Source organism: Sorex araneus, chromosome X (assembly GCF_027595985.1).
Source record: "Sorex araneus isolate mSorAra2 chromosome X, mSorAra2.pri, whole genome shotgun sequence".
In the NCBI taxonomy this organism is placed as follows: domain Eukaryota; kingdom Metazoa; phylum Chordata; class Mammalia; order Eulipotyphla; family Soricidae; genus Sorex; species Sorex araneus.
In genome coordinates this window covers 52,335,657-52,346,324 of record NC_073313.1, presented here as the reverse complement: position 1 = coordinate 52,346,324, position 10,668 = coordinate 52,335,657, and the positions used below count along the sequence as shown (strand labels likewise).

General features: G+C 41.5%; 1 pseudogene; it reads right to left on the bottom strand.

The window, feature by feature from the left end:
• Positions 1–594: 594 nt before the first annotated feature.
• Positions 595–1,433, bottom strand: LOC101557514 (40S ribosomal protein S8-like; annotated as a pseudogene).
• Between the last annotated feature and the right edge of the window lie 9,235 nt (positions 1,434–10,668).

The following is a 10,668-nucleotide window of genomic DNA, read 5'->3' as shown; positions in this document are numbered from 1 at the left end:
TACAGCAGGTAGAGCGTTTTCCTTGCATGCAGCCAACCTGGGTTCAATCCCCAGCATTCCATATGGTCCCCCAAGCACCGCGACGGGTAATTCCTGAGTGCAGAGCCAGGAGTAACCACTGAGCATCTCTGGTTGTGGCCCGAAAAGCTAAAAAAAAAAAAATTTCAGCAAATCCAGTCTCATATTCCCTTGCTGCCACTGTTCTGCAAAATCGCAGAGCCCTAGATACATTAACTGCTGGACAGGTGGGCTCCTGCCTTTACCTAAAGAAGGAACATTATTGGGGCTGGAGCGGTAGCAGTGCGGGTAGGGCATTTGCCTTGCAAGAGGCCTACTTGGGTTCGATTCCCAGCATCCCATATAGTCCCCTGAGCAACGTCAGGGTAATTCCTGTGTGCAGAGACAGGAGTAACCCCTGAGCATCACCGGGTGTGACCCAAAAGGAAAAAAAAATAAAAGAAGGAACATTATTTCTCTTACAATCCCAAGAAGCCAGCAACAGGCTGCTGGACCAGGCCACTGAAATCTGAGATTTAGGATCAGTAGATATTTAGAATCTGTCCTTCTTCCTTTTTCATAGAACAATAAAGACCATTATTCCAAGAGCAGAGGAAGATCTATTTGCCTTTTCCAGCCTTTATATTCCTCCAGCTCCATGCCCTCTAGCACATACTCATCTGCTTGGACAATGGCCTCATCTTGAAGCAATGCATTCAAGAAGCTCGCCCTGCTGGTACTGCTCCTTCAGAACACTGCTGATTTTGGCATTCTTTTTCCTTTCCTGATATTTATTCTGAATTCACTTTAATCACTTTCTGTTTAAAATCTCTTTGTCTTCAGGAGTCATCTTGGCTCCCTTCATGAAACCAAGGGGCAGCAAATAAGTGGAACTCATATTACTGCTGATATGGTGTGCTGTCAATAAGCATGCTCCTTCACCAGGATTTTGGTGTGCACCAGCTCATTATTGGATACACTGTAGACAACATCAGTGATCCTTGTTTTGAGAGTACAACACTCTGAGCCCCAGGAGAGGTTCCCCTCATTCAGCGTCAAGGCTTGGTACTTCTTGTTGCCTCCCCAAATTCAAACAGTGTGTATAGGGGCTGGAGAGATAGCACAGTGGGTAGGGTGTTTGCCTTGCACGCGGCCGACCCGGATTCGATTCCCAGCATCCCATATGGTCACCCAAGCTCTGCCAGGAGTAATTCCTGAGTGTATGAGCCAGGAGTAACCCCTGTACATCGTTGGGTGTGACCCAAAAAGAAAAAAAAAACTGTGTGTATGCAGCGTGGGCCAGTCTAGGTATTGGTAGCCAGGTGTCCCAGATCATACTTCTGCTTCTTATGGTAGGGCTTCCTCTTGCCCCCAGTTTTGCAATGCTTGTGCCAGTTGTCCTGAGAATGCCCATGTCTAGGCGTTGGCTGACTCATTCCTCCTTCTTGCCTTGGATTTTTTCCTCTCAGTTCAGGGATGAATAAGTTATTGGGCCTTCTGTTGGACCTCTGTCTATTTCAAATAATCATCCACTTTACCTCTGACTGAGTTCAAGGTTTCCAAACTAATGTTGGAACAGGAATGTAAATGGGTCCTGGACATAGAACACCTAGACCAGAAAGAGAGAAACTTCTACTCTACTGAGCAGAAAAATGTTCACTTCCACAGAAAGTATTTCCAGAAAAAAGATTTACACCCTGATTCCCAAGAAGCATCTTGAGGATGAAATCTCTCAAAGAGGAGTTGTTAGAGAATTGCCAGAGAACTAAGTCTACCCTTGACCCTCAACAAAATAGCCGCTTACCTCAGTTACCTCATTACAGGATGGTCTGACGTTGAATCTGGAACTTACTGGGGCCCACCAAAATTACCCATGGAAGGACTTGGAAGGAATGTAATCAAAGAGAAGTCATCAACCTGCAAACCAGTCAGAGATATACACACATTCAGGGAACAAAAGAGATGTGAGCACAGAAAAAACTAATTGTACATGAAGCAACCCCAAAGGCCAATCCTCTTTAAAACCAGTAAATAAAAGAACATCTGAGAGCAAAAGACTTTATTCCCCTAAATGGCATCTGATAATCCTTCATGAATGTCCTTTTATCAAAATAATCTCTAGTTTGGGTAAGTATTTTCTCTTCTCGAATCATCTCTTTCAAGAAAACAAGAATCCACCTTTAGTCTACAGAGACGTCTGTGATACTGTGGCAATGTAAAATTTTTTTTCTCAAAAAGTTAAATATATGAAGCCCAGAAATAGCTCAGCGCCAAAGTGCTACCTTGCAAGAATGAGGCCTCAAGTTCAAGCCCTAGCACTACACATGTATCCAACCGTGATTCTGGTGTCACTGCCATCTGAGAACATAGGCACCACAACTCTATGTGTGAGCACCACAGCTGAAGTGTGCTACCCGCAGCAATCACTGCAATCAAATGTGTGTGACTCCAGGATAATGGAGCAAAAATAACAAAAATAGAAGGAATTAATTAAATCAATTGAAATTCAACATAGAATTATTGTATAAATTAACAATCCTACTCCTAGGCATATGCTTAAGAGAAATTAAAACAAATATCCACACAAAAGTTTACATATGAACGCTCACCACAGAAATATTATAATAGCAAAAAAGGAAACAGACTATCCTTCAGGAGATCTATTGGGGCTAGAGAGATAGTATAGTGGGTAAGACACTTGCCTCACATGCCTCACATGCTTGCCACACACACACACACACACACACACACACACACAGAGGTTTGATCCCCGGTATCCCAAATGCCTACACTCCCCACTCTTACCCCCACTCCCAGCACTGCCAAGACTAATTCCTGAATGTAGCACCAGGAGTATCTCCTAAGCACTGCTGGGTGTGGCCCCCAAAATTTTTTAAATAAATTAAAATGTGATATTTTAGTAAAATAGAAAATTATCCGATCATCATAAAGAATGAAGTACTTATACATGATAATAAAATAGTTAACCTTGAAAACAAGCAAAATAAAAGAAGTCAGACACAAGGGGTTATATATTCTATGGTACCATTTATCTGAAATGGCCAAGATAAGAAAATCCATAGAAATGGAAAATAGACTCATGATTATCAGGACCTAGGAGGAATAGAGAATAGGAAAGGACTGCTAGTGGATATGATGTTTCTTTGGGGGATAGTGGAAATATTTTAGAATTAAATAGCAGTGAATGGTTACATCATTAATATTAAAGTAGACTTACGAGCAGAGAAAACTGCTAGAAACAGAGGAATATAACCTTATGATAAAAGGATTAATTCATCAAGGAGAGCTTTTGAAGTGAAAATGCATCTGCAAAATTCAATACCTCCTTTGGCTTTTGTTTGTTTATTTGGGGGCCATACGAAGCAGTATTCACGGGGTATTTCCTACTCAGGAATCAGGAATCTTACCTGGCAGTGCTTGGGGGATCACATATTGCCAGACATCAAACCTAAGCCTCCTGTTATGTACAACATGCACTTCCGCCCACATCTCTCTGGTTCCATTTATTTCTTTTTAAGTCTTGGAGGCCAGAGCGACAGTATAGTGGGTATGGACATTTGTCTTGTACATGGCTGACCCAGATTCAATCCCTGGCACCCCATATTGTCCCTCAAGCCCACCAGCAATAATTCCTCGGCTCAAAGCCAGGAGTAAACCCTGAACACTAACAGGTGTAGCCCAAAAACCAAACTAAAGTCAGAATGCCGGGGGCGGGGAGGAGGGTGACGTCATACACAAACCAGTCCACCGTGTACATCATGGAGTTCACAGACGAGAATGTCAAGTTCATCATTGAAAATGACCCATTGAGTGGATCCAGGCTGATGCCAATTCCTCTGTTCTTCACGACGAGTTCATTGCTCATAGTCTGGGCTTGATCCGATTCATTAGTGACGGCATGTGGTCAGTGGTCAGTCTGGAGAAGAATTGGGGTATGGAGCATACAAAGAGGAAGCCTGATGAGATTTTTTGTGGGAATTGTGGGAAGAGAACAGTCCTTCATCTTAATGGGTAGGGGGCGGGGAGAGAGAGAGAGATGAAGTGTTTTTTGATAGTTTGTGGGTCACACCAGTGGTGGTCAAGGCTTACTCCTGGCTCTTTGATGCTCAGGGATCACTCCTCGTGAGGCTCAGGGGACCATACGGAATGCTGGGAATCAAACCCAGGTCAGGCAGTCAGTTCCAGACAAGGGCCTTACCCACTGTATTATCTCTCCACTCTGAGAGATGCAGGTTATTTTGCTTTTGGGGTCACACCCGACAATGTTCAGGGGTTCCTCCTGGCTCTGCACTCAGAAGTTACTCTTGGCGGTGCACAGGGGACCATATGGGATGCCAGGGATTGAACTCGGATCCACCATGTGCAAGGCAAATGCCCTATCCGCTGTACTATCACTCCAGGCCCAAGAGTAAAGCTTTAACTGGGTCTTTAAAAATTGATTAGGAGGCAGAGCTGAGATGGCACACAAAGGAGCCCAGTGAATTGCACCAGGAAGCAAAATGAACACCAGAAGCAGCAAGAAGTTTTGTAAAAGAGGATGGGCAAGCGAAGGGAAGTGAAAAGCTCCAAGTAGGATTCCACAGAATTTCTACATGGGAACAACTTTAAGTGATCTGGCAGACATTGAGACATTGACTATTGTGAGGGAGGCAAAGAAGTTGAAAAGAGGTGCTCTCTCTCTCTCTCTCTCACACACACATACACACACTCGTGGACACATGCACACACTCGACTGGAATCAGATTTAGAAAGAATAGTGAAAACATGGGTCCAAGTCACCTCTATGAGCTTTTAACTCTCTAATGGGACAAGGCCTAGTAAAAAGCCAGTTACATATTCAACAGGAAAAGAAAGAAAGAAAGAAAGAAAGAAAGAAAGAAAGAAAGAAAGAAAGAAAGAAAGAAAGAAGGAAGGAAGGAAGGAAGGAAGGAAGGAAGGAAGGAAGGAAGGAAGGAAGGAAGGAAGGAAGGAAGAGAAGAAAGAAAGAAAGAAAGAAAGAAAGAAAGAAAGAAAGAAAGAAAGAAAGAAAGAAAGAAAGAAAGAAAGAAAGAAAGAAAGAAAGAGAGAGAGAGAAAGAGAGAAAGAGAGAGAGAAAGAGAGAAAGAAAGAGAGAGAGAGAGAGAGAGAGAGAGAGAGAGAGAGAGAGAGAGAGAGAGAGAGAGAGAGAGAGAGGTGCCCAGAAGCATCTAACAGCTTTTGTGTCCAGAAATGCTTGAAAATAATACTGGGAAGCACATCAGGCAGAGGTTTCAGACACTAGGTGGCACCAGACAACTAAAAAACTAATAATTCCCCCTCCCACTACTTGCATCAAGCCTTAAGTTCAGGTCGAATGTTGAGTCAAAGACAGTATGTGATGCCAAGGATTGAACCTGTTTGCTTAATGCAAATCAAGCGCCTAAACCTCTGCACTATCTTTCAGGCCACACTTTTTTAACCCTTTTCTTTTTTGAAGAGAGTGAAAGTCCAAGGTTAAACCCTGAGCTGGATGTGCCCCACCCCCCAAAAAAGGCATAGAAATTCTCCATATTGAGTGACACTATAAGTGGCTCCATCATTTTATATAACAGTAGGGAGAAAAATACTGTGATCTAAATCATGTCAAATATGATTCATATGATTTAAATTTTTATTTTGTACATACTGAACTATAAAGACTTATTCCGGGGGGGAGGGAGGATTTGAGCCAAAGTACTCTGAAGTAAAAGCAATATTCCAAACCCAAGGATTGAAGCAAAAGGACTGTTGTGAGGCACTGGGACACACAAAACCAGAACATCATCATAGCCCTCAAAGCACTGCAGTGGTGATGATGAAGCATACAAGCCCAACAAGCTTAATAACTGCAGAGAGTATCCAGAAGGCACCACCAGCTATATAACCTCTCAAAGACTTGTTTTGTTTTGTTTTTTTAATTTATTTACCATGAGGTACAGTTACAAGGTTGTTCATGAATGAGTTTCAGCTATGCAATGTTCCAGCACACATTCTTTGACTAGTGTCCACTTCCCTCTACCAGACAAAGACTTTAGGAACACGTTGATGGCGAGTTTAATGAGCTCAAAAAACTGTAGCACAGGGGCTGGAGCGATAGTACAGCGGGCAGGGCGTTTGCCTTGCATACGGCTGACCCGGGTTCGATTCCCAGCATCCCATATGGTCCCCCTAGCACCGCCAGGAGTGATTCCTGAGTGCAGAGCCAGAGTCAGCCCTGAGCATCGCCGGGTGTGACCCAAAAAGCAAAAAAAAAAAACTACAGTACATGCAGTAAATAAAGGACAAGAAAACATAAGAGGGAAGTGAGAAAATTTCAACAGAAATGTCAGACTTGAAGAGCATGCTAGGTGAAGTAAAAAAAATGCTGGAAGACTTGAGCAGCCAAGGAAAGAATCAATGCACTTGGTGAGAAAACACAGGAAAAGTCCTGAAAAACTCACAAGGAAAAAGTGTCTTTCTTCTGGCTTACCTCACTCAACAAGATATCTTTCAGTTCTACCAGGTCACCGCAAATTGTATCATTTCATTTCTTGTAACTGCATAGTATTCCATTGTGTATATATGCCACATGTTCATGATCCATTTATCTGTCATTGGTTTCATATCTAAGCTATTGTACTAAGTGCTGAGATGAATAATGGTGTGAATATATCATTTGCATGAAAATTTTTGTGACTTGGGGGTAGATACTCAAAAGCGCAATTGCTGGGTGATATGGCAAATCAATTCTAAGTTTATTGAGAACTCTTAATACTGTTTTCCACAGGGATGGATCAGACAACAATCTCCTTAGCAGAGGATGAGAGTTCTTTTGTAATCACATCCTTGCCAACACAGATTATTCCCACAATATTTGATATGTGCCATTCTCCCTGGTGTCAGATGATATCTCACTGCCATCTTGATTTGGATTTCCCTAAGTGACGATGCCAGCTGACTTTTCTTATGTAACAATTTATGACACTAAAGCTAATTGGATTGGCACCTTCCATCTTCATCCAGCAGGGGTCAGTTGCAGACTGTCAAAACTTTAGGGTCACCTGGGCAGCCCTGAGTGAACTCATAGTTTGGCCATTTATTCTACAAAATACCACACCCTAACACTGGCTCCCAAAACATGAGCCATTTTTTAAGCTCACAGAGACATTTAGATGAGTTAGTAAGCACATCAAAGTTCAATATGTACATGAAGAACAGAAGCTGGGGTATTTCACATGGCAAATCAGCAGGAACCCTTAAAGTATACAGTAAAGTCATTACAGTTTCCTATTATATTCTTGCCTATGTTTCCTTCTAGCTCAAAAGACCCTATACTATTTATTTTGTCCTTTCCTGGGCACATTTATTTCATTTTTTATTGAATCACCGTGAGATAAAGTTACAAAGCTTTCATGTTTGAGTTTCAGTCATACAATGATCCCTCCATCAATGCACATTTTCTACCACAAATGTCCCCAGTATCCTTCTCCCCCATCCCACCCCTCCTCCTGCCTCTATGGCAGACAATATCCCTCTTATCTCTCTCTCTATGTATGGGCATTATGGTTTGCAATACAGATACTGAGAAGCCATCATGTTTGATCCTTTGTCTATTTTAAGCACACATCTCCCATCCCGAGGGGTCCCTTCAACCATCATTAACTTAGTGATCCCTTTTCTATCCCAGCTGCCTTCTCCCCCAGTTCATGAGGCAGGCTTCTAACTGTGAAGCAATCTTCCTGGTCCTTGTATCTACTGTCCTTGGGTGTTAGTTTCATGGTATCTTATAGTCCACAAGTGAGTGCAGTCATTCTATGTCTGTCCCTCTCTTTCTGACTCATTTCACTTAGCATAATATTCTACATGTCCATCCACTTATAAACAAATTTCATTACTTCATCTCACCTAACAGCTGCATAGTATTCCATTGTGTAGATACACCAAAGCTTCTTTAACCAGTTGTCTGTTCTCAGGCACTCAAGTGGTCGCCAGATTCTGGCTATTGTGAGAAGTGCTGCAATGAACATACAGGTGTAGATGTCATTTCTACTGTGCTTTTTTTGCACCCCCAGATTATATTCCCAGAAGTGGTATTACGGGGTCATATGGAAGCTCAATTTCTAGTTTTTAAAGGAATGCCCGTATTGTTTTCCAGAAAGGCTAGGCCAGTCGGCATTCCCACCAAAAATGAAAGAGAGTTCATTTCTCCCCACATCCACGCCAGCAATGGTTGTTCTTGTTCTTTTTGATGTACGTCAGTCTCTGTGGTGTGAGATGATATCGCATTGTTGTTTTGATTTGCGTCTCCCTGATGATCAATGCTGTAGAGCATTTTTCATGTGCCTCTTGGCCATTTTTATTTTTTGAGGAAGTTTCTGTTCATTTCTTCTCTCCATTATTTTTTTTGCTTTTTGGGTCACACCCAGCAATGCATAGGGGTTACTCCTAGCTCTGCACTAAGGAACTACCTCTGGCAGTGCTCAGGGAACCATATGGGATGCTGGGAATCGAACATGAGTCGGCCGCGTGCAAGGCAAACGCCCTACCCACTGTGCTATCACTCCAGACCCTCTTCTCCCCATTTTTGATGGAACTGGAGATTTACAATTTTACTAATGTCTTGTATATCCTGGATATTAACTCCTTATCAGATGTATATTGGGTAAATAATTTTTCCCATTCAGTGAGCTCTCTCTGTATTTTCGTTTTTGAAGTGCAGAAGCTTCTTAGTTTAACGTAGTCCTATTTGTTTATATTTGTTTCCACTTGTTTGGTTGGTGGTGTTTCATCATCAAAGATGCCTTTAGTTTCAATGTCATGGAGGATTCTGCCAACATTTTCCTCCATGTCCTTTAAGGATTCAAGTCTAATATTGAGGTCTTTAATCCACTTTGATTGGACTTTTGTGCCTGGTCACATTTTTGCTTGCTTGATTATACTCTAAAAGATCTGAACTATTTTTCCCAGAGGACAATTCCAAACTTGGTATTTTTGTTAGGGGGGTGGTTTCCCACAGTTCTTAGAGTCATCTCCTGCCCTGAGAGGGTTGGACTCTATTACGGATGCTGCTAGAGCTAGAAGGAGAAAATTCCAGAAAATGGCAGTGAATGTGCCAATTACCATCTTCTCTTCCAATTCCCTTTCAACATTAGCCAACTCTGTCTCACTATCTCCACTAAGGTACCTTGGCCTCATACACACAGAGATGTAGCTAATCAGAAATGTGTCTACAATTCACAAATTTTGCTTTGCTCCCACATTTGCCTAATAATTTCTGTATGCTACATTTCTTTTATGAAAACAGGAGTCACATCACTGTAATGGGCTAACAGAATAGAAGTGTATCAGAACTGCAAGCTTGGTTGATTAGAGCAACATAAGATGCTGAGGGACTTGGAGCCTGAGCTGTGGACAGATACAAGAGTCTTTAAATTCTTCAGCACTATAGAGACACCAACAGTCTGGTATCTTGCTTCTAAGACTCAAGGCTCAAAGAGTCACTAAGAAACTGTTTTCTGTCAGACATACATAAATAACATATCAAACATCATTTCATTTTTCTTGAAGGCATATATTCCACTCAACACTAAAGCAAGAGAAACCCCACTGTTGAGGATTCTGGTTCTAAGTATTTTGTCCACTGTTACAAACTAAATTCCAGAGGTAGAGAAAATGTCAGTGGAACTGTTGCCAAAGTCATCTCATCTACTGTTAGGTATTTAAATCCAGGCCACAGAGTTTGAAGATGGAATAAGTGTCTATCTTGAGAGACCAAAGGCTGAGGAGAAGGAAACACTGCATTGCAAGAAGAAAAGACTTTCTGGTGAGCAATGTATCTGACATGCAAGTTGACCTGTGTGTTATAGAACCTCGTCAGGAAGAGAGCCATTAAAATGCAGAAAAGTCACTGTGAACTCAATCAAGAAGCTCTGAGACAGATGGTATTACAGATAGTGAGATCATTATCCATTATCCAAGGAGCATACTTGCCGACTAGTTGGCAGAAGCTTACGCATGATGGTGCCTGATTTCAACACTAATTACAAAGCTATTGGCATAAAGGAAAGGACAGAAGAGAAGTAATTATGATAGAATTTATTTTCAAGGAATGGAAAAGATACAATCAGAGTCAAAACCCAAAGTGAACATTACTATTGAGAAGCATTATTAGTTAGCTAAATCTAACAGTAAGTTGGTTCTTAGAGACTAGTGGAAATGGGACTTATGGTGGAAAGGAAAGAGAATATTCAACTGATCATTATTCAAAACTTAGCCCTTAGAAACAACCAAAATGTCTTGCCATGGATGAATTTAAGCTATAAACATACATTTTTAAATGATAAGTCTTTTTTTAATGATACTACTGACTTGTCATGTGTATGGGTTGGTTTAAGAGTTTAATTTCTACCCTTATATCGGCATACATGCTTTAGTAAAATAGTATCATTTCTCAAGATATGATCAAGAACTATGTACAGATGTATTAATTGCCACTACTATTTGAGGGTCTACTCTAAAGGGTCAAGGAGAAAAAAACATGCTGCCTTATGAGAGGAGTCCTTTAAAGAAATAACTTTCTTGGAGGTAAAACATTCAGGAAAAAGGGAATAGACAGAGAAGAAAAATCCCCCACATGTCAAGCTGCCAAGCTGAGTGCAAGAATCTAGCTTTCAT